The following is a 24,200-nucleotide window of genomic DNA, read 5'->3' as shown; positions in this document are numbered from 1 at the left end:
GGGAAAAAAAAAATAAATAAATAAAAATTATCTGGGCACAGTGGTGCATGCCTGTGGTAACAGGTACTCTACTCTGGAGGCTGAGGTGGAAGGATCGCTTGAGTCCAGGAGTGTCCATGCTGCAGTGAGTGAGTTATGATGGCACCACTGCCAGGGTGACAGAGTGAGATGCTGCCTCTAAATCTGTCAATCAATCAATCAGATCACTGGAAGGCGCTGTCTGTGTCTTACTTTCAAAGGGTGTCTCTTTAGGACAAGCAGGCATGGTGCCTCAGGCCAGTAATCCCAGCACTTTGGGAGGCTGAGGCAGGAGGAAAGAAGGAAGGGAGGAAGGGAGGAAAGAAGAAAGGCTGAAAGGCAGTCAGGCAGGAAAGGAAGGAAGGAAGGAAGGAAGAAAGAAAGAAAGAAAGAAAGAAAGAAAGAAAGAAAGAAAGAAAGGGAGGGAGGGAGGGAGGGAGGAGAATAGAGAAGAAAAGAGAAGAAAAACAAAAGAAAAGAAAACGGGGAGGGGCATATCTCCTTGACTGGTGACTGCCCAGGATACAGCTGACTGAAGCCTCGACCTGTGGGGCCTCAAGTGTTCTTCTCCTTATCTCAGCCTCCCGAGTAGCTGCGATTACAGGCAGGTATTACCACGCAAAACTAATCTTATAATAATATTATAATTATTATTGAGACAGAGTATCGCTCTGTCTCAATAATTGCCATGGCATGATCTCAGCTCACTGCAACCTTGGCCTCCCTAATTCAAGCAACTCGCCTGCCTCAGTCTCCTGAATAGTTGTGATTAAAAGCCTATGCCACCAGAACTGGTAATTGTTATATTTTTCATACAGATGGGGTTTCACTATGTTGGCCAGCCTGGTCTTCAATTCCTGGCCTCAAGTGATCAACCCACCTTGGCCTCCCAAAGTGCTGGAATGACAGGCGTGAGCCACTGTGCCCGGCCCAGATGATCTTTTTTATAAATTGTAGAGAAGGAGTTTTGTCAACAGCCGGGTGGAGGGTGGGGTGGGTTTTACTCAGACTGCATACTGTGAAAAGGTTAAATTAGTGTGGTTTGTGAACTAGATGTGGAAATTGTGTGTGTGTGTGAGAAAGAGAGTGAGACCAATCCCACCATGAGAACGCGGAAATGGTGTTTGATTTGGGTACCTGTCTATTCACCTGTCTGTGTGTAGATGACTGAAGATTCCACAAATGAAGGTCAGCAGTATCTATTGAGCTGTTTCTCCCTCTCATGCATCTCATGTGCATGGTGGAGAAAGGAAAGAAAAGAGGTTCTGATGGGAAGTTGTCTTCATGCCTGAGGAAGCTGAAGGCAGGCTGACGGGACAGAGGATATCCTATGTGACATTTCCATACCTGGACACCGTTTACAATGCTGGGGCTGCCAGTCCACCCTGTAGGTCAATATACCCCCAAGAACAGCATGGTCCGGGGTGGTCCAGTCTCATCCCATCCGGCCCACCCGGGGCATCTGGTGGAAGTCTTCACTGGAGGATTCCACACCAAGGAATACTATGCAGCCATAAAAAATGATGAGTTAATGTCCTTTGTAGGGACATGGATGAAACTGGAAACCATCATTCACAGCAAACTATCGCAAGGACAAAAAAACCAAACACCTCATGTTCTCACTCATAGGTGGAAATTGAACAATGAGAACACATGGACACAGGAAGGGGAACATCACACACCGGGGACTGTTGTGAGGTGGGGGAAGGGGGGAAGGATAGCATTAGGAGATATACCTAATTCTAAATGACGAGTTAATAGGTGCAGCACAACAACATGGCACACGTATACATATGTAACAAACCTGTACGTTGTGCACATGTACCCTAAAACTTAAAGTATAATAATAATAAAATTTAAAAAAAAGAAAAAAGAAAGCGTCATCGCAGTTCCCTTTGTGTCACCAGGCAAAGGCCAGCTGGGGAGGGTGGTGGGACATGAAGGGGGGTGGGGCATCAGCCTCAGAGCTCTCTGGAAGGTGGCAGGCAGCCGGTGGGGGACGCTGAGCCAGAGACGTCTGGCAGGATATAGATCTGGAAGGTGCATCAGTCCTCTCCCATACCTCTCCCACGGAAAATCCCACAGCGGCGGTGGGAGCCTTGGCTGGGGGAGAAACAGGGACAAGGGGTAGAGGGAAGGAGGCCCCCGGGAGGATTTAGCACAGAAAACCCACCCAGGCAAGCTCCCTCCCTCCTATCGGGTCCAAGGTACACCCTGGGAGGCGGCAACAGAAACGTTCACCCCATACTTTTTGTCCTTCTCTTAATTTTTTTTGTCTTTTCCATTTTACAAGAGATGCTCATTTCAACAACCAGGCGGTGGATGTGACGGGAGAAGTGTCAAGGCCAGGAGACCAACCAGATCAACTGAGCAACACAAGTAGGAGAGCCCAGCTGAAAAAAATGAAAAAAAAAGGGGGAGGAGGAGGAAAGAAAAGAAAAGAAAAAAGAAAAACAATCACCAAGAAAGTTAAAATTCTCTAATGGTGTAGGCACAAAAAAGAGTGATTTCACGTCTTTTCCCACAACATGGATAGAGCTGGAAGCAAGTATGTACCCAGTGAACTGCCTTCTGCTTAAAAGTGGGAGGTAAAGAGTGGGTACACACACGGTCATCAAGATGGAAATAACAGACACTCCAAAAGGGAGTAGGAGGACAACAGGGGGACGAGGGATGAATAAATCGCCCGTCAGAGACAATGTTCGCCACGTGGGTATCGGATACACTGGAGGTCCACTTCTACATCCAGAGGCAGTAGTATGCTGATCTAACAAACAAGCAGGTACACCCCCTAAGTCTGTAAAATACCAAAACAACGACGACAGCACCAGCAGCAGCAGCAGCAACAACAACAACAACAGAACAGAAGCTGGAACACAAAACCACCACCACCACCACCACAATCACCAGTTGGGGGTTGGGGGAGGGTGGCCGCGCTCCAGGCCCTCAGGCTCAGTCCCCTCGGGCTTAAAAAAGAAAACAGCAGACTCATTCCTGCCTGTAGGCAGGAAAAATCCAATCAAAGTTCTCCATTGCTAGAAAGGGAAGTAGAATAAGGAGAAGGGCTTATTGATCTTGTGATCCATCGCGGCCATACATGTAGGAAAAAATTAAATACAGACAGCAACACTTTCTACACTGTTCAAAAGCATCGTAGATCAGACGCACCACACTCCATGGGGCTTGTGCCACTAGAAAGAAAAGAAAGGCCGGGTGCGGTGGCTCATTCCTGTCATCCCAGCACTTTGGGTGGCTGAGTCGGGTGGATCACGAGGTCAGGAGATCGAGACCATCCTGGCTAACACGGTGAAACCTCATCTCTACTAAAAATACAGAAAATTAGCTGGGCCTGGTGTGGGCGCCTGTAGTCCCAGCTACTCGGGAGGCTGAGGCAGGAGGATGGTATGAACACGGGAAGCGCAGCTTGCAGTGAGCCGAGATAGAGCCACCACACTCTGGCCTGGGCTAAAGAGCGAGACTCCGTCTCAAAAAAAAAAAAAAAAATCCAAGCATAGTGCAGCATGCCTGTAGTCCCAGCTACTCAGGAGGCTGTGGTAGAACAATCACTTCACCCAGCAGTTTGAGGCTGCAGTGAGCTATGATCATGCCACTGCACTCTGGCCTGGGTGACAGAGCAAAACCCCTTCTCAAAACAAAGAACAACCAAAAACTTTCAAGAATACTCAGAGATGGTGTAGGTTTGGTTCCAGACAACCACAATAAGGCAAATGTTACAATCAAATTAGTCACATAAACATTTTGTTTCCCAGTACTTATAAAAGTTATGCTTAAACTGTGTTGTAGTCTAATGAGTATTTAATAATTATTAATTAATTAGTAATCACATTATGTCTAAAAATCCGTGTACATACCTTAACTTAAAATACCTCATTGCTGAAAAATACTAATGAATATCTGAACCTTACCAAGTCATAATCTTTTTGCTGGTGAGTGAAGGGGTGACCTGCTCCTCTACACTTGTGGGTATTTCTAGTCAAGTGGGACGAGAGACTGAGAAAATAAGTAATACACAGAGACAAAGTATAGAGAAGCAATAGTAGGCCCAGGAGACCAGCACTCAGCATACCAAGGACCTGCACAGGCACCGGCCTCTGAGTTCCCTTAGTTTTTATTGCTTATTATTTTAATTATTTGAGCAAAAAGGAATGTAGTAGGAGAGCAGGGTGATAATAAGGAGAAGTTTTTATTGCTTATTATTTTCATTATTTCAGCAAAAAGAATGTAGTAGGAGAGCAGGGTGATAATAAGGAGAAGTTTTTATTGCTTATTATTTTCATTATTTCAGCAAAAAGGAATGTAGTAAGAGAGCAGGGTGATAATAAGGAGAAGGTCAGCAAAAAACGTGTGAGCAAAATAATCTATGTCAATTAAGTTCAAGGGAAGGTACTATGACTGGATGTGCACGTAAGCCAGATTTATGTTTCTCTCCACCCAAACATCTCAGTGGAGTAAAGAATAACAAAGCAACACTACTGCAAACATGTCTGCCCTCCCATCATAGGGCGGATTTTCTCCTATCGTAGAATTGAACAAATGTACAATCGGGTTTTATACTGAGACATTCAGTTCCCAGGGGCAGGCAGGAGACAGTGGCCTTCCTGTATCTCAACTGCAAGAGGCTTTCCTGTTTTAATAATCCACCTCAGTACAGACCCTTAACTGGTGTCGGACTGGGGGACAGTCATGTCTTTCTCATCCCATGAGGCCATATTTCAGAATTTCACATGGGGAGAAACCTTGGACAATATCCCACTTTCAAGGGCAGAGGTCCCTGTGGCTTTCTGCAGTGCATTTTGCCCCTCATTTATTAAGATTAGAGAATGGCGATGACTTTTACCAAGTATACTGCTTGCAAACATTTTGTTAACAAGGCACGTCCTGTACAGCCCTAGATCCCTTAAACCTTGATTTCAAACAACGCATATTTTTGTGAGCTCCAGGTTGGGTCTGAGTGGCTGGGGCAAAGTGGCTGAGGCAAAGCGGCTGGGGCAAAGCTACAAATTAACAACATTTCACCAAAGCAATTGTTTAAAGTACAAGTCTTTTTCAAAATGGAGTCTCTTATGTCTTTTCTTTCTATATAGACACAGTAACAGTCTGATCTCTCTTTCTTTTCTCTACAGTGAGGGTCTTTCCTCTATGTTGATGGCTGATGACTGATCAGTATGGGGGCTGCTGAGTTTGGGTACCTGTGTCAATTTCTTAAAACAATGAAGTTTGTTCCTTTCACAAAAGATTTCCCTGTAGCATGTGATGCTGTTTGATAACATTATATCCACAGTAGAACTTCCTTCAAAATTGGAGTAAACCCTCTCAAACCCTGCTGCTGCTTTATTCACTAGGTTTATGGAATATCCTAAATCCTTTTTTGTTATTTCAACAATGTTCATAGCATCTCCACCTGGAGTAGATTCCATCTCAAGAAAATATTTTCTTTGCTCATCCATAAGAAGCAACTCCCCACTTGTTCAAGATTCATCATGAGTTTACAGCAATTTAATCTCATCTTAAGGCCCTAATTCTAATTCTGATTGTCATGTGATTTCTACCACATCTGTAGGGACTTCCTCCACTGACATCCTGAGCCCTCAAAGTCATCCATGAGGGCTGGAATCAACTTCTTCCAAACTCCTGTTAATGTTGATATTTCAACCTCCTCCCATCAAACACAAATGTTCTTAATGGCATTTGCTATTAAGGACATTTGTGATTCATGGGAGGAGTTTGAAATATCATGAAGGGATTAATGGTGAAACCTTTCCAAAATGTTTTCAATTCAGTTTATCCAGACTCATCAAAGAAATTACTATCTATGACAGCTATACCTTTACAAAATGCATTTATTATTTAATAAAAACACTTGAAAGTCAAAACCACTCTTTGATCCACAGGCTGAAGGATAGATATTGTATTAGCAGCCATGAACATAACATTAATTTCCAAGTACATCTCCATCTAAGCTTCTGAGTAGCTAGGAGAATTATTAATAAGCAGCAATCTTATTTACTTTTTTCTTTTCTTTCCTTTTTATTTTTTTTCTCCTTTATATAGTTTCCCTCTTGTTGCCCAGGATGGAGGGCAGTGGCGTGGTCTTGGCTCACTGCAACTTCCGCCTCCAGGGTCCAAGCCATTCTTCTGTGTCAGCCTCCCAAGTAGCTGAAATTACAAGTACCACCACCATGCCTGGCTAATTTTTTTGTATTTTTATTAGACATGGAGTTTCATAATCTTCGCCAGGCTAGTCTCCAACTTCTGACCTCAGGCGATCCAACCACCTCGGCCTCCCAAAGTGCAGGGATTATAGGTGTGAGCCACTGCACCAGGCCAAGCAGCAATCCCTTTAAAGGACTCGTTTTTTTTTTTTTTTTTCTGAGCAGTAGGTCTCAATAGTGGGATTAAAATATACAGTAAAACATACTGTTAACAGTTGTGTTGTCACTCAGACTGTGATGTTCCATTTCTAGAGCACAGAAAGAATAGGTTTTGAATAATTCTTAAGAGCCCTGAGATTTTCTGAGTGGTCAATGAGCATTGGCTGTAACTTAAAGTCACCAACTGCAGTGGTCCTCAAAGACAGTCAGCACATCCTTTGAAGTTTTGAAGCCAAGTGTTGACGTCTCTCTAGCGATGAAAATTTTACATCTTCAGTAAGCTTAATCATTTCTAGCTCTTTAGTTAAAGTGACAGACGTGCAATTCTTCCTTCCATTTGAGCTCTTTGAGGCCACTGTGGTTACTAATTAACACCCCCAGTGGGTGTCATCCTCCTCCCTCCTCAATCGAGTTCACCCACATCTCTGCGTAGGGAACAGGGCTTTCTGCACCACACACGCCCTGCTTGCCTGGGGCTCTCCCACAGGGGGCTTTAGTGAGCCAGGGAGCAAGGGCCATCACCCAACTCCAGCCCAGCCAGGCTGTGCAGTCAGAAGGAATCTCTCAACCTGCCATTGCACGTGGGAATTTTTGTGTTCACTTCACTGGCTACTCTGGAAGTAGGACTGTCCCACCCTCAGACACCTCGGTGGCCTCCGCACCCCAACAAATGCCAGGAGGACGAGGATCTGCAGCATGGCAGCCTGCTGGGCGCATGCTCAGTGGGACAGCTTGGGCCCCCTCAAGCTGAGTCACAGGGGCAAGGTGTGTTTGCACCACCCACGTCCCACTGGAGTCCGCGGTGGGTCTGGAGCCCCACGTCGCCAGGGCAGTGTGGGAAACCAAAGACGGGGCACCTCCACCTCCGAAGCTAGCGACCCCGGACGCCTCCCGATCAAGCACAGATGGAAGCCATCCAGGCACCTCTCAACTGCTCCAGGAGACGGGGCGCTAGTCTATACTCATCTCCAGCCAGTTAGATGAGCTCCTGTCAACCCCAGAGTTTCAGCAAAAGGCACAACCTTTCCTAGATCCGGCGCCACTGGGGAAGCTGAAGGAAGTGGAAGAGCCCGCTCCGCTGGAACCACTCCTCAGCCAGGAAGAACACCGGGCTCTGCTGGAGAAGCTTTAGGATGCGGGGTTGGGGCGGGGTGGGGGCAGGGTGGCGGCCTCTCTTTCGCGGTGAACCTCTGACTCGGTATGGAGAGGCATGTCTTCCCTTCCAGCTGACCTGCCTAGGATCGCTGAGTTCCAGGTCCCATGAGAGACTCCACTCAGAGGAGGGCTGTCATTCTTTCCTGAGCATCCCGGGGATCCCAGGGCCCCTCCAGGCACCGGAAGATGGACTGTCTACTGCTCATGCGCGGGTTAGCAGGCAGCAGCCTAGGTTTTCTAACCAGCTCAGGCGGAGCTCTCATCCTTTCCCTCTTGCGCCCCCGCCGCGTCCTTCAGTGGGGCGGGCGGAGACCTCCATCCCGGGAAACACTGGCCTGGGCAGGTGCCAAGCCTACTCTTCTTTCCGCGTCTCGCCACCTCTGTCTCCCCGCCCCACAGTCACTCCCCTACCCTTGCCCAGCCAGCTTCCTCGGAATCACCGTGGAGTGCCTGACAGCTAAATGCAGACCCGAGACCCCGCGCAAACCGGGGTGCTGCCCTTTATACGCGGGAGGGAACTCAGGCAGAGATGGAGAGAGGAAGGGAGACAGAGAGGGAGGGAGCGATGGAGGGAGAAAAGAACGGATGGACCCAGGGACCTTGGAAGGTTTGGAGGGATAGGAAGGAGAGAGGGAAGGAGGGAGGGAGGGAGGAAGGGAGGAACTGAGGGAGGCACGGAGGGAAAGAGGGAGGGAGGGTGGGAGCAAGAAACAAAGAGGGGAAGGCAGAGAGAAAAGCAGTCTTCTTCCTCCAGGACCAGCAGGATCTTGCACTCCGGGAAAATGTTGGGTGCCCAGGGCAGGCTAAGTGCTCTGCCCACAGCCGCGTCAGCCTGCGGGGCTCTCACCGGCCCTCTGGATCGCCAGCCTGGGTTACTTCATCTGGGAGCAATTCAGACGAATTTCGTCTCCAAAGGAATAAGCGAATTACCCAGAAAGCAATGAGCCAAGACTCGGGTGATTGTTCATTTTTCATCCACATGGTTCACAGATGAGATAGCCCCACGTTGAGCCTGCAAAGGAGGGCGAGGTGGATAGTCCCGCCCACACAGGAGTCACCCTCAGGCCGACTGAAACATGGTTTTGGGTTCCACTTTCGTTTGTCTTCTGCAAGGGGGCCTGTTGCTCATGTGTCTCTAGCCCCTGAAAGCGTGACCATTTTGACTCTTTGTTTCCCGAGCTCTGTGGGATCACAGAAACCTCCAGAGAATAGTGGAAAAGCAGCATCGTGTTTTCGCTCTCCTTTCCAGTTTCCTCTTTGGAAACAGGTCATAGTGGAGACTCCCCATGTCTTAGGAAACAGGAAACCATGGTCAGGCCGTGATGCACTGGGCGTTTCTTTGTAGTTTCGCTCTCATATTCTACACGAAAATGAACGAGATCCGTAAGGAATCAGAAAAGAATTTATGGTACACAAGTCTTGACCACTGTTGCATTCCACTTTGAAATCACTTTGAGCTAAAACAACAGTTTTCCAAGATTTAAAGAAAAATAGATTTTATAAAAGGGATTCTTTTATTCACTCAATACATAATTTAAGTTACTGAGAGTAACAAGTGATATTTTTTCCACTATAATTTGCTCTGATGAAAGAAATAATTCTTTTAACTCCTCACAAATGCTACATTTTCAGGACTAAAGGAATTATCAGTAGGCATTCTTTCTTTTTGATCTAAGTTATTTGTCTCTAAAATATGTCAAGTAAGCTTTTAAAGATTCAGGGAGGGGCAGTTTCATGATTTTTTCTCTCAGTAAATTTTGAGGTTATTCCTCTGGCTTCATCGCTTCACTGTGATCTTTTTCTTCCTCTTCTTTGCTATCTTCTTCCATTTTTTCATCCTCCTCACTGTCTAGAGGCTGAGGAATAAGCTGATTACCCACAAATACGTAAGTGGTAATTCTCTGTTTAACTCTCTTTCCTTTCCTTTTGGGTGGAGCCCTTTGAGGAATCCCCTTGGCCTGCATCTCATCATTTATGAAATTTCTAAGTGTGGGTCGAATGTAAATACGAGCCAAGTCCTGTAGATTCCTGACAGTGATTCCTTACAGATTTGCACTTGTGAGGGTTAGATTTAATTTTATATAAGGTTTAAATAATAGTTAAACTTATGTAACCTGATCTGAATTTGCATTTCCTCTATGAAAACTTCATTTATCTAATAAGGAAATCAAATGATTGTAGACCTATTTAGCTTAATTTTGATGTAATTACTGTTGCTGGGTTGCTGTATTTATATTCTGGGCAATATATGAGTGTAATAACAATACAAAATACTGAATAATTTAGCTTGTATAAATCCCACAAATTTTAAGAAATTTCACAGCACAGCTACTTTTGCTTTTGAATCTCTTTCCAAAAGACATGAGTAAAATATGGACTTCTCTCATAGAGATTTTAAGAGCAAACCAAGTGAATTATTAAAATAGGAAGTATGTACTTAACACATCTTTTTATATGGACCCTTTACATTTTCAGTATTTTAAAAAATGAGGTTATCTTAACTCTCTAGAATATTTTTATTATTATTATACTTTAAGTTTTAGGGTACATGTGCAAAATGTGCAGGTTAGTTACATATGTATACATGTGTCATGCTGGTGTGCTGCACCCATTTAGCACTCGACATTTAGCATTAGGTATATCTTCTAAAGTTATCCCTCCACCCTCCGCCCACCCGACGACGTTCCCCAGAGTGTGATGTTCACCTTCCTGTGTCCGTGTGTTCACATTGTTCAATTCCCACCTATGACTGAGAACATGCAGTGTTTGGTTTTCTGTCCTTGGGATAGTTTACTGAGAATGATGATTTCCAATTTCATTCATGTCCCTAAAAAGGACATGAACTCATCATTTTTTATGGCTGCATAGTATTCCATGGTGTGTATGAGCCACGTTATCTTAATCCAATGTTGGACATTTGGGTTGGTTCCAAGTCTTTGCTATTGTGAATAGTGCCGCAATAAACATACTTGTTCATGTGTCTTTATAGCAGCATGATTTATAGTCCTTTGGGTATATACCCAGTAATGGGATGGCTGGGTCAAACGGTATTTCTAGTTATAGATCCTTGAGGAATCACCACACCGACTTCCACAATGTTTGAACTAGTTTACAATTCCACCAACAGTGTAAAAGTGTTCCTATTTCTCCACATCCTCTCCAGCACCTGTTGTTTCCTGACTTTTTAATGATTGCCATTCTAACTGGTGTGAGATGGTATCTCATTGTGGTTTTGATTTGCATTTCTCTGATGGCCAGTGATGGTGAGCATTTTTTCATGTGTTTTTTCGCTGCATAAATGTCTTCTTTTCAGAAGTGTCTGTCCATGTCCTTCGCCCACTTTTTGATGGGGTTGTTTGTTTTTTTCTTGTAAATTTGTTTGAGTTCATAGTAGATTCTGGATATTAGCCCTTTGTCAGATGAGTAGGTTGCGAAAATTTTCTCCCATTTTGTAGGTTGTCTGCTCACTCTGATGGTAGTTTATTTTGCTGTACAGAACCTCTTTAGTTTAATTAGGTCCCATTTGTCAATTTTCCCTTTTGTTGCCATTGCTTTTGGTGTTTTAGACATGAAGTCCTTGCCCATGCCTGTGTCCTGAATGGTAATGCCTAGGTTTTCTTCTGGGATTTTTATGGTTTTAGGTCTAATGTTTAAGTCTTTAATCCATGTTGAATTATTTTTTGAATAAGGTGTAAGGAAGGGATCCAGTTTCAGCTTTCTACATATGGCTAGCCAGTTTTCCCTGAACCATTTATTAAATAGGGAATCCTTTCCCCATTGCTTGTTTTTCTCAGGTTTGTCAAAGATCAGAGAGCTGTATATATGTGGCATTATTTCTGAGGGCTCTGTTCTGTTCCACTGATATATGACTCTGTTTTGATACCAGTACCATGCTGTTTTGGTTACTGTAGCCTTGTAGTATAGCTTGAAGTCAGGTAGCGTGATGCCTCCAGGGTTGCTCTTTTGGCTTAGGATTGACTTGGCGATGAGGGCTCTTTTTTGGTTCCATATGAACTTTAAAGTAGTTTTTCCAATTCTGTGAAGAAAGTCATTGGTAGCTTGATGGGGATGGCATTGAATCTATAAGTTACCTTGGGCAGAATGGCAATTTTCACGATATTCTTTCTTCCTACCCATGAGCTTGGAATGTTCTTCCATTTGGTTCTATCCTCTTTTAATTCAATGAGCAGTGGTTTGTAGTTCTCCTTGAAGAGGTCTTTCATGTCCCTTGTAAGTTGGATTCCTAGATATTTTATTCTCTTTGAAGCAATTGTGAATGGGAATTCACTCATGATTTGGCTCTGTTAGTCTGTTTTTTGTGTATAAGAATGCTTGTGATTTTTGTACATTGATTATGTATCCTGAGAATTTGCAGAAGTTTCTTATCAGCTTAAGGAGATTTTGGGCTGAGACAATGGGGTTTTCTAGATATACAATTGTGTCATCTGCAAACAGGGACAATTTGACTTCCTCTTTTCCTAATTGAATACTCTTTATTTCCTTCTCCTGCCTAATTGCCCTGGCCAGAACTTCCAACTCTATGTTGAATAGGAGTGGTGAGAGAGGGCATCCCTGTCTTGTGTCAGTTTTCAAAGGGAATGCTTCCAGGTTTTGCCCATTCAGTATGATATTGGCTGTGGGTTAGTCTTAGATAGCTCTTATTATTATGAGATACGTCCCATCAATACCTAATTTATTGAGAGTTTTTAGCATGGAGGGTTGTTGAATTTTGTCAAAGGACTCTTCTGTATCTATTGAGATAATCATGTGGTTTTTGTCTTTCATTGTGTTTATATGCTGGATTATGTTTATTGATTTGTGTATATTGAACCAGCCTTGCATCCCAGGGATGAAGCCCACTTGATCATGGTGGATAAGCTTTTTGATGTGCTGCTTTATCTGGTTTGCTAGTATTTTATTGAGGATTTATGCATCAATGTTCATCAAGGATATTGGTCTAAAATTCTCTTTTTTTGTTATGTCTCTGCCCAGCTTTGGTATCAGGATGACACTGGCCTCATAAAATGATTTAGGGAGGATTCCATCTTTTTCTATTGATTGGAATAGTTTCAGAAGGAATGGTGCCAGTTCCTCCTTGTACCTCTGGTAGAATTCGGATGTGAATCCATCTGGTCCTGGAATTTTTTTGGTTGGTAAGCTATTGATTATTGCCTCAATTTCAGAGCCTGTTATTTGTCTATTCAGAGATTCAACTTCTTCCTGGTTTAGTCTTGGGAGGGTGTATGTGTCGAGGAACTTATCCATTTCTTCTAGATTTTCTAGTTTATTTGCATAGAGGTGTTTGTATTATTCCCTGATGGTAGTTTGTATTTCTGTGGGATTGGAGATTGTATCCCCTTTATCATTTTTTATTGCATCTATTTGATTCTTCTCTCTTTTTTTCTTTATTAGTCTTGCTAGCGGTCTATCAATTTTCTTGGTCCTTTCAAAAAACCAGCTCCTGGATTCATTAATTTTTTGAAGGGTTTTTTGTGTCTCTATTTCCTTCAGTACTGCTCTGATTTTAGTTATTTCTTGCCTTCTGCAAACTTTTGAATGTGTTTGCTCTTGCTTTTCTAGCTCTTTTAATTCTAATGTTAGGGTGTCAATTTTGGATGTTTTCTGCTTCCTCCTATGGGCATTTAGTGCTATAAATTTCCCTCTACACTGCTTTAAATGTGTCCCAGAGATTCTGGTATGTTGTGTCTTTGTTGTCATTGGTTTCAAAGAACATCTTTATTTCTGCCTTCATTTCGTTATGTACCCAGTAGTCATTCAGGAGCAGGTTGTTCAGTTTCCATGTAGTTGAGCAGCTTTGAGTGACTTTCTTCATCCTGAGTTCTAGTTTGATTGCACTGTGGTCTGAGACACACTTTTTTACGATTTCTGTTATTTTACATTTGCTGAGGAGAGCTTTACTTCCAACTATGTGGTCAATTTTCGAATAGGTTTGGTGCTGAAAAAAATGTATACTCTGTTGATTTAGAGTGGAGAGTTTTGTAGACGTCTATTAGGTCCACTTGGTGCAGAGCTGAGTTCAATTCCTGGGTATCCTTGTTAACTTTCTGTCTCGTTGATCTGTCTAATGTTGAGAGCGGGGTGTTAAAGTCTCCCATTATTATTGTGTGGGAGTCTAAGTCTCTTTGTAGGTCACCCAGGACTTGCTTTATGAATCTGGGTGCTCCTGTATTGGGTGCATATATATTTAGGATACTTAGCTCTTCTTGTTGAATTGATCCCTTTACCATTATGTAATGGCCTTCTTTGTCTCTTTTGATCTTTGTTGGTTTAAAGTCTGTTTTATCAGAGATTAGGATTGCAACCCCTGCCTTTTCTTGTTTTCCATTTGCTTGGTAGATCTTCCTCCATCCTTTTATTTTGAGCTTATCTGTGTCTCTGCACGTGAGATGGGTTTCCTGAATACAGCACACTGATGGGTCTTCACTCTTTATCCATTTTGCCAGTTTGTGTCTTTCAATTGGAGAAGTTAGTCCGTTTATACTAAAAGTTAATATTGTTATGTGTGAATTTGATCCAGTCATTATGATGTTAGCTGGTTATTTTGCTCGTTAGTTGATGCAGTTTCTTCCTAGCCTTGATAGTCTCTACAATTTGGCATGATTTTGCAGTTGCTGGTACAAGTTGTTCCTTTCCATGTTTAGTGCTTCCTTCAAGATCTCTTTTAGGGCAGGTCTGGTGGTGACAAAATCTCTCAGCATTTACTTGTCTGTAAAGTATTTTGTTTCTCCTTCATTTATGAAGCTTAGTTTGGCTGGATATGAAATTCTGGGTCCAAATTCTTTTCTTTAAGAATGTTGAATATTGGCCTCCACTCTCTTCTGGCTTGTAGAGTTTCTGCTGAGAGATCCGCTGTTAGTCTGATGGACTACCCTTTGTGCATAACCCGACCTTTCTCTCTGGCTGCCCTTAACATTTTTTCCCTCATTTCAACTTTGGTGAATCTGACAATTATGTGTCTTGGAGTTGCTCTTCTCGAGGGGTATCTTTGTGGTGTTCTCTGTATTTCCTGAATCTGAATGTTGGCCTGCCTTGCTAGATTGGGGAAGTTCTCTTGGATAATATCCTGCAGAGTGTTTTCCAACTTGGTTCCATTCTCCCCGTCACTCTCAGGTACACCAGTCAGACGTAGATTTGGTCTTTCCACATAGTCCCGTATTTCTTGGAGGGTTTGTTCGTTTCTTTTTATTCTTTTTTCTCTAAACTTCCCTTCTTGCTTCATTTCATTCATTTCATCTTCCATCACTGATACTGTTTCTTCCAGTTGATTGCATTGGCTCCTGGGACTTCTGCACTCTTCACGTAGTTCTCAAGCCTTGGATTTCAGCTCCATCAGCTCCTTTAAGCACTTGTCTGTATTGTTTATTCTAGTTATACATTCGTTTAATTTTTTTCAAAGTTTTTTAACTTCTTTGCCTTTGGTTTGAATTTCCTCCTGTAGCTCGGAGTAGTTTGATCATCTGAAGACTTCTCTCAACTCGTCAAAATCATTCTCCCTCCAGCTTTGCTCCATTGTTGATGAGGAACTGCATTCCTTTGGAGGAGGAGAGGCACTCTGCTTTTTAGAGTTTCCAGTTTTTCTGCTCTGTTTTTTCCCCATCTTTGTGGTTTTATCTCCTTTTTGTCTTTGATGATGGTGATGTACAGATGGGTTTTTGGTGTGGATGTACTTTCTGTTTGTTAGTTTCCTCCTAACAGACAGGACCCTCAGCTGCAGGTCTGTTGGAGTTTGCCAGATGTCCACTCCAGACGCTGTTTGCCTTTGTAACAGCAGCAGTGGCTGCAGAAGAGCATATTTTCATGAACCATGAATGCTGCTGTCTGATCGTTCCTCTGGAAGTTTTGACTCAGAGGAGTACCCGGCCGTGTGAGGTATCAGTCTGCCCCTACTGGGGGGTGCCTCCCACTTAGGCTGCTTGGAGTTCAGGGGTCACGAACCCACTTAAGGAGACAGTCTGGCCATTCTCAGGTCTCCAGCTGTGTGCTGGGAGAACCATTGCTCTCTTCAAAACTGTCAGACAGGGACATTTAAGTCTGCAGAGGTTACTGCTGTCTTTTTGTTTGTCTGTGCCCTGCCCCCATAGGTGGAGCCTATAGAGGCACGCAGGCCTCCTTGAGCTGTGGTGGGCTCCACCCAGTTCGAAGTTCCCAGCTGCTTTGTTTACCTATGCAAGCCTGGAAAATGGCGGTGCCCCTCCCCCAGCCTCGCTGCCACCTTGCAGTTTGATCTCAGACTGCTGTGCTAGCAATCAGTGAGACTCCGTGGGTGTAGGACCCTCCGAGCCAAGTGCGGGATATAATCTCCTGGTGTGCTGTTTTTTAAGCCCGTTGGAAAAGTGCAGTATAAGGGTGGGAGTGACCCGATTTTCCAGGTCCATCTGTCACTCCTTTCTTTGACTAGGAAAGGGAACTCCCTGACCCCTTGCACTTCCCGAGTGAGGCAATGCCTAGCCCTGCTTCGGCTTGCACACGGTGCGCTGCACTCACTCTCCTGCGCCCACTGTCTGGCACTCCCTAGTGAGATGAACCCAGTACCTCAGATGGAAATTCAGAAATCACCCGTCTTGTGCGTCAGTCACACTGGGAGCTGTAGACTGCAGCTGTTCCTATTTGGCTATCTTGGCTGTGCCCACTCTCTAGAATTTTTAAATTATATTTAGAATTGTTTTTTCTACAGTTCACTGTATAAAATATTTGGTTTTTTTAAAAAAGCAAAATCATCGTTATGTGTGACTCTTGATAGGCCACAGAACAAGTGAATGAGCATGACTGAGACCACTTTCTTAGATGTCTGTAAGTAGCAGGGCCATGGTAGACCTGCTCAGTGGATGCACTTTAGCAGATGGAACTTCTAGTTTACCTGAATATTTATCCTTGACAAGGTAGGGCTGAGCCTACCCTTGCTTTGGATCTTTCTAGTACAAGAAATATTCACAGAAATTGTATCTAGATACCTTTTGTTTGGAAAATCCTGTTCAGAATCATAGTGTAATCTTCGGGACTCATGCCATGCTCATTTGACTTCTTCCCATATTTTTTATGTTTCTTTTGGTAAAACTATAATGGTTTTCATTTTTTACTTAATATCACACAATTAAACTGTCCATATTTGAGCTTTATTGTAGCTTATCAGTGATAAAAAACAGGTAGTAATTGCCTTTGTTTGCTTGTTTGTTTTCCTAATAAGGCCTGAAAACAGCCATTCCTTATTAAGGAAGTGTGCAATGTAACATATTTGCTAGAGTTACATGGATTATATATTTCTTAAAGGGAAAAATTTGAGAGTATCATGGATTACCACCAGGATTATTATTACAGTAGTTGCTCAGATTTGGTTAAGGAAGCCCAATCAAACTATAGTGAAAGGATTATTATCTCTCTGTTAATATTAAGACATTGTTTCCAAAATCTCAGCCCCAATAATTCCACAGCATCTGAAAACAAGTGTTTGTGATCATGTGTAAGCATGAAGTTGTTCCAAGTAAGTGAGGATATTTTAGTTATGTGAAAGGCAGTATCAATGGAAGGTTATTTGTTTTATACCAGTGTCCAGGATGGTGGAATTGGGGTTATTTCTACAGTTATTCTTAGATGATTACTAAACTGCTAAGAAATGCCCCATATGATTTGTATCTAGGAAAGAAAAAAATCAGTATCATACTGTTGTCATCTGTCAGAATTGTTCATTTTATTCTGAATTAAATGTGGCTTTTGAAGTTACCTTGAATTCCTGGTGACCACAAGTTTTTATCTGGAAAACCTGGGGAAAGTTGTCTGTCCATTCTACCCTGCTGTTTTTTTTTTTTCTCGGTTGGAACTGCTGTTTAGATGATGCTTTTACTATGCAGGAAAGAGTTTTTGTTAAGGATATATTTGAAGATTGGGTTTTCCGTATTGTCTTTCATTCTTTGACTTTGGCAAAGTGTACAGTAGATTTTCATGATCATTGCATACTTCTTGTCATGGAAATGTATTTTTATGTTTTTAAATGCATTCATTTTACACTTGTGACTTTATTATTGACTTTAAGAGGCAGAAATAAAAAAATAAAATTAAAAAAAAAGAAAATGAATGCGATCCACACACCCGCGTGAGTGAGACTATCACGGCAACAGCGACACCCACAGGCATTGCCGCCTTCACGGAGAGGGCATGGAAAACTCAAGACTATCATGGATGTTCAGTTCTACACTCCACCCTTCCAAGGTGGTTTCTCCCTGAAATCATGTGTGAGCCCCGGGAGAAACTTCCAGTTTCCGTAGAATTCTGGAGAACTCAGAGAGACAGCCCCGGAAGTCCCCCTTTCCTGGCCGATCTGGCCCCACCTTCACCTACCACACATGGCCCTGCGTCTGTGGTCTCTGGCTTCAGAGGGCGGGTTATCCAGGGCCCTTCGGTACTCATGCATATTCGTGAAGAGGTGAAGCTGGTGTGTCTTTATAAGTGTCACTTGCGGGGTCGGACTCCTGACTGGAACTGCGTGCAGCACAAAGGCCAACTGAGGTGCATGGGCACTGCCGGCCACTCTCTGCCCTTGTCTCTCCGTGAAATTCCGGCCAGGTTCCCCTGCGATGGCTCTCCAGACACCTTCTGACAGCCCCTTCCCCACGGAAGCCTGAGGACGAGGACGGCAAAGGGACTCGTTTGTAACCTGAACGAAAAAGATGCCCTGCCAGCGTGCTTTGAGTGGAACCCTTACCTGAACTGGCCAGAGAGACCTGCCTTTTAGAGTCCAGGATTCAGATTTCGTGTAAGAATCGAAGGTTCAGGCATCCAGGCCAGGGTGGCATGGAACCCACGCACGCAGATGGCCTGTGCAATGCGGCCCACAAGGATGCCACCCTCCCTCCTTGGTCGCCTTCACCCCCACCAGGGCGTGGGGTACAGGGGGCTTTCGTTAGCCAGGCAGCAAGGGTCACCACTCTGCTGCAGCCCAGCGAGGCTTCCCAGGCCGAAGGAATCTCCCAACCTGCCATGGAACATGGGGATTTTGGGTTTGCTGTCCTGGCTCCTTCGGAAGTGGCGCTGACCCACCCTCAGACACCTGGGTGACCTCAGCACCCAAACAGATGGCAGGGGGACCAGGATCCACACTACTGTGACCTTCTGGGTTTGTGCTCAATGGGACAGCATGGGCCGCTCACGCTGAGTCAAACAGATGGCAGGGGGACCAGGACCCACAGCAAGGCGGCCTTCTGGGTACCTCCTCAGTGGGACAACTTGAGCCACGCAGGCTGAGTCACAGGAGCAAGGTGTGCTTGCACCGCACACGTCCCACATAAGTCCATATTGGGGCTGGGGCCAGGATCTCCAAGTCACCAGGGCACGTGGGGACGTGAAGCCGAGGCACATCTACCGCCGCAGCTCGCGCCCATGGAGGCCTCTGCGTGTCAGAAGCAGATGTAAGCCATCCAGACACCCTCCCAACCACTCCAGGAGCTGGAGTGTTCATCTACACTCGCATCCACCCTGCTATGTGAACTCCTGTCGACCCCAGAATTTCAGCAAAAGGCACATCCTTTCCTAGCAACGGAGCCACTGGGGGAGTTTAAGGACGTGGAAGAGCCCACTTTTCTGGAACCACTTCTCAGCCAGGGAGAACACTGGGCTCAGTTGGAGGAGCTTTAGGACGCACGGTTGGGAAAGGATGGGGACAGGGGGGTGGCCCTTCTTTCACGGTGAACCTATGGTTCAGTATGGAGACCTGTGTCTTCCCTTCCAGCTGGCCTGTCTAGGATTCCTGAGTCCAGGTCCAACAAGAGACTCCACAGAAAGGAGGGCTGTCATTCTTTTCTGAGCATCTCAGGGAGTTCAGAGCCAGCACAGGTACTCAAAGATGGGCCGTCTACTGCCCATGCACGGGTCCACGGGCAGCCAGCTAGGGTTTGGGACCAGCCCAGGCAGGGCTCTCATAACTTCCCCAGCACCCCTACGCCTTGTACACCCCCCCCGGCCCCCGCATTCTTCAGTGGTGTAGGCAGAGACCTCCACCCCGGGAAACACCGGCCGGGGCAGTGGCCAGGCCTGCTCTCTTTTCTGCAGCTCAACTCCACTGCCTCCCCACTCCACCATCACTTGCACACCCATACCCTGCCATACTCCCTGGCATCACGTGGAGTGCCTGGCTACTAAATGTAGACCCCGAGATCTCTCACAAACTGTGGTTCTGCTCTTTATAGGCAGGAGGGAAGCCAGGCAGAGATGGGGAAAGGAACGGAGACAAAGTGAGAGGGAGTGACAGAGGGAGGAAAGGACGGATGAACGGAGGTCCATTGGAAGGGATGGAGAGAGGGAGGGAAAGAAAAAGAGAAGAATGGAGGGAGGGAAGGAGGGATAAATGGAGGTATGGATGGAGGGAGAGAGGGAAAGAGAGAAGAACAGTGGGAGGAGAGAGGGAGAGAAGGAAGAATAGAGGGAAGGGTGGACAGAGGAAGAAAAGGAGCAAGAAACAGAGAAAGGAAGGCAAAGAGAAAAGCTGTCTTCTGCCTCTAGGACCAGCAAGACCTCGAACTCTGGGAAAATGTTGGGTGCCCAGTGCAGGCTGAGTGCTGGGCCAAAGGCCGTGTAGGCCAACGGTGCCCTCACCGGCCCTTGGGATTGTCAACCTGGGTTACTTCATCTGGGAGCGATTCAGACGAATTCTACCTTCCAAGGAATGAGCGAATTCCCCAAAGAGCAGAGCCGAGACTCGAATGGTTGTCTGTTTTTCATCCACATGGTTCACAGATGGCATATCACCATGCTAAGCCTGCAACAGAGCACGAGGCAGATACTCCCATCCACACAGGAGTCACACTCAAGCCGAGTGAACCATGATTCCAGATTCCACGTTCCTTTGCCCTCTGCAAGGTGGCCTGTTGCTCACTGGTCTCTGGCCCCCGAAAGCGAGACCATGTGGACTGTTTGTTTCCCGAGCTCTGTGGGGACACAGAAACCTCCAGCGAAGCGTGGAAAAGTGGCATTGTGTCTTCGCTCTCCTTTGCAGTTTCCAAACAGGCCATTTTGGAGACTCCCCATGTTGCAGGAAACAGGAATGCATCATCAGGCTGTGATGCCTCAGTCCCCTGCCCTGGCTCCAGGCCCACCAGGAGGCCTCCCTTTTGCTGACACTCCAGGCCTTCCCTCGGCTCACGAGCTCCCGAGCTTCCAACACATTGCACCGGCTCAGGACAGGGTGTGCTTGGAGGCGTCAGGACCCGGGACCCACAGTTCTGGGATCCCCTCCAGTCCTCTGCCTTACCGCAGAAAAATTGTTTTGGATCCCTCGCTGACCCTCCTGCAAGGCCCTCTCTTGCCCCACACACCCAGAGCCGCCAGGGCTGCCCAGGGGCGAACAGCCTGCCCAGGCCTTTTTCTCAAAACGCCCAGACCATCGTCGCTTGTCCCGACGAGTACCAGCCCATGGCCAACGGGAAAGGAAGGCCCTGATTTGCCCCACCCCGGCACTAGAGTCCTGGCAGCCTGATCCCGGGAAAGAGGGGCTGACGGACATCCAGACACACCACACCAACACCACGAGCAAACCCACCCCAACACACACACAGATACACACAGGTGCACGCACACAGGCACACAAGCACACACACGGACACACACACAAGGACATACAGGCAAAGACACAGACACAGCTTGAAAGAGAGCTAGGGAGACTGGGATGGAGAGATAGAAATGTATGGAGAGAGAGAAAGGTGGAGGAGGAGAGAGACAGAAGGTGACAGAAGAGCGAGAGGTGGAGAGGGAAATAGAGAAAGGGAGACGGCGAGGAAGTTGTAGAGCAAGAGAGACAGAGCCTTGGAGAAGGAGGCTCTGCTCAGGTAGACAGGGCAACTTTGAGCATGCTGGGGTGAGGTGGAGGGTGCTTGGGCCAGGCTAGAACAGGCGGTCAGGACCGCCCAAGTGGGAAAACCAACGGAGCCCTGAGACGTGTTTTTTTTTTTTTTCTTGGATTGGTTGGTTGCTTTTGGGGTGCGTTTCATAGGGTCCTTCTGTCTCCTAGGTGTGGTGGTCCCTGAGATTTGTAGAGTGCACCCGTCCATCAGGTGGAAGCTGTGGCACCAAGCGTGTCCACGGGGCCAGGCCTGGGTCTCTCTTGTGTCCTCAGGACTTGAGTTTACAAGATGTCAGTGGCAATAGGAAACAGGGTGCACAGGGACGGATTTATTCGTGGCTGGGAAAAACAATGTCCTTCCCCCGGGGAAAGCAGCCCACGTGTTCTGGAGTGGAGGTCTTGGCTGGTGACTGTGGGACCTGCTGCCCCAGCTTGGACAGTTGCAGTGGCACTTGATGAATGAATTGAATTGCCTGGGGTCCGGGGAGTGGGAAGACAACCCGGAGGGCAGGAAACCCTTGCCTGCGCCTTTGGGGTCTAGTACCTGCCACAGAGCCTCAGCTGGAGCCGGGCTCCTGGTGGGGCTGCAGCCAGGCAGAAGAGGTGGAATGCTGATGCCTGGCAGTATTGCAGCTGCAGACCCCCACGAGGAGGTTTCATCTTGACATAAATGTTTTTCTTTCGTCAGCTGATATGTATCCTTAATTTTAGATTAGCGGTAACTCCACAAATTTAGAGGTACAAAATATGATTGCCCACACCTTATAATCGCATTACCACCTCCCATTACCATCAACTTTCCCCCTCCTCACCAACCTCAACCCGCAGAGTAGGTCTCGCCTTGTTGCCCAGGCTGGCCTCAAACTCCTGGGCTTAAGTGATATGCCTGCCTTGGCCTCTCAAAGTGCTGGGATCAGCGGTGTGAGTCACCATGCCCAGCCAACCACCAAAAAGTTTTGATTCAGCAGCACTGGGTCGTGGAGATAAGGACTCACAAATTTAGAAAAGTTTTTAAATATCATAACGTTTCTGTGAGGAAATAGTATTTGTTATTACATTTTTAGACTCTTTTATAATGTTATTTTTTTCCACTGAACACAGTACTAAGTAGTAATTGGAAAATCACAGGATAAGTCATATTACTTTTTCTAATACAGAGTCCTTGGCTATTCTCTAAGCTAAACCTGATCACCTACATTGAGAAAAAGAAAAAGCCCCAGAGTGTGAGGAGACAGGAGATAGTAGCCAAACATCCAAAGAGGTGGGAGTGAATAAGGCAGATGACACAGATGAGATGTCCAAAGGTCAAGGAGAAAGCCAGATCTTAAAGTGTGGTTTGCGAAGCTATACTCCAATGGAAATCTTTTCTGAGAAGCCCTAGTTTCTTTCTCTTGCTTTTATTAGAGACAGACAACTTCTGCCCCATGCTCTTCAGTTTTCTAGGACTGGACTTCACCTTCAACGATCATTCATCTAAGTTACAAAGAAAATCAAACACTTTGCATGGCTTGCAAGGGACTGGAGGACCTGGCTGCTTGCTCTTTTATTGCTTTTGAGGACATGGGACCGTCTGTGATTTTTAAGGAACTCTATGTTAAACATTTTCTAATTTCCATTTTGAGTCTTGTCTAAAATGTGTGAGAGCAGTGGAGATATTGGGATTTGGTTTAGCAATCGCAGAAACACCACATCCAGATGTCGTATGTTTTCTGCTTTATAATTCCATATCCTGTGAAGGTTTCAAATGTGATTCTACAGAAATCCATACTCAATAATTTTATCAGAACACTAAGCCTCTACCCCATAAAATAAAACCTAATGTTATTTTACTTCAAACTTTTAAGTTTTTGGTATGTATTGACGCTAAAGCTGTAAACACTCTGTGCCACAATTCCTAAACTCTAATATGGTTGAATGTGTCTACTTTGTACATTTAAAACATGTACTTTGCCATTGAGTAACTTAGAATATTGCTGAGCATGTATTAAATACCCATTTGTTTCCTGATTTTTTAATAGTTATCATTTTATAATTTTCTCTTGTTTAGTTTGAAGCTTACTAGGATTTTGTCATTGATATGTATGTGTGTATATATATATACACACACACAAGTATATATATAACAACATATGTAATTGATATATATCTATATGTTTTATATATGTGTATATACACACTTATGTGAATATATGCATGTGTACATAACATTGATTTTTTGACCAATAAAAATTGCATAATTATGCATTGTCTACATTATAATAATTTGATATATATTGTAAAATGTTTAATACAATTAAGTTGATGAACATTCATATCACCTCACATGGTTATGATTTTGTAGTGAGAGCATTTGAGGTCTCCTATTGTTGTAGCAAATTTTAAGCATACAAAACACTGTTATTAACTACAATTTAAAGCTGTACATTAGACCCCCAAAACTTATTTATCTTATAACTGAAAGTTTGTACTCTTTGAACACCTTATCATTTTTTCTACCTCCAGGCCTGGTCGTTACCATTGTACTCTCTGCTTCTGTGAGTTCAGGCTTTTTAAATTCTCAATGTAAGTGAGAACATACAGTGTTTGTTTTTCTCTACCCAGCTTATTTTGCATAGCATAATGTATCCAGGTCCATTCATGTTGTTGAAATAGCAGAATTTCATTCTTTTATATGGGTGAATAATATTCAGTTGTCTATTTTACCACATTTTCCTTATCCATTCAGCATCTACAGATAAGTCATTTTTTTAAAAAAGTACTCTTGACAGTTGTGAATAATGCTGCATTGA

Source organism: Pongo pygmaeus, chromosome 12, assembly GCF_028885625.2.
Source record: "Pongo pygmaeus isolate AG05252 chromosome 12, NHGRI_mPonPyg2-v2.0_pri, whole genome shotgun sequence".
Classification (NCBI taxonomy): Eukaryota; Metazoa; Chordata; class Mammalia; order Primates; family Hominidae; genus Pongo; species Pongo pygmaeus.
This window is presented reverse-complemented; position numbering follows the sequence as displayed.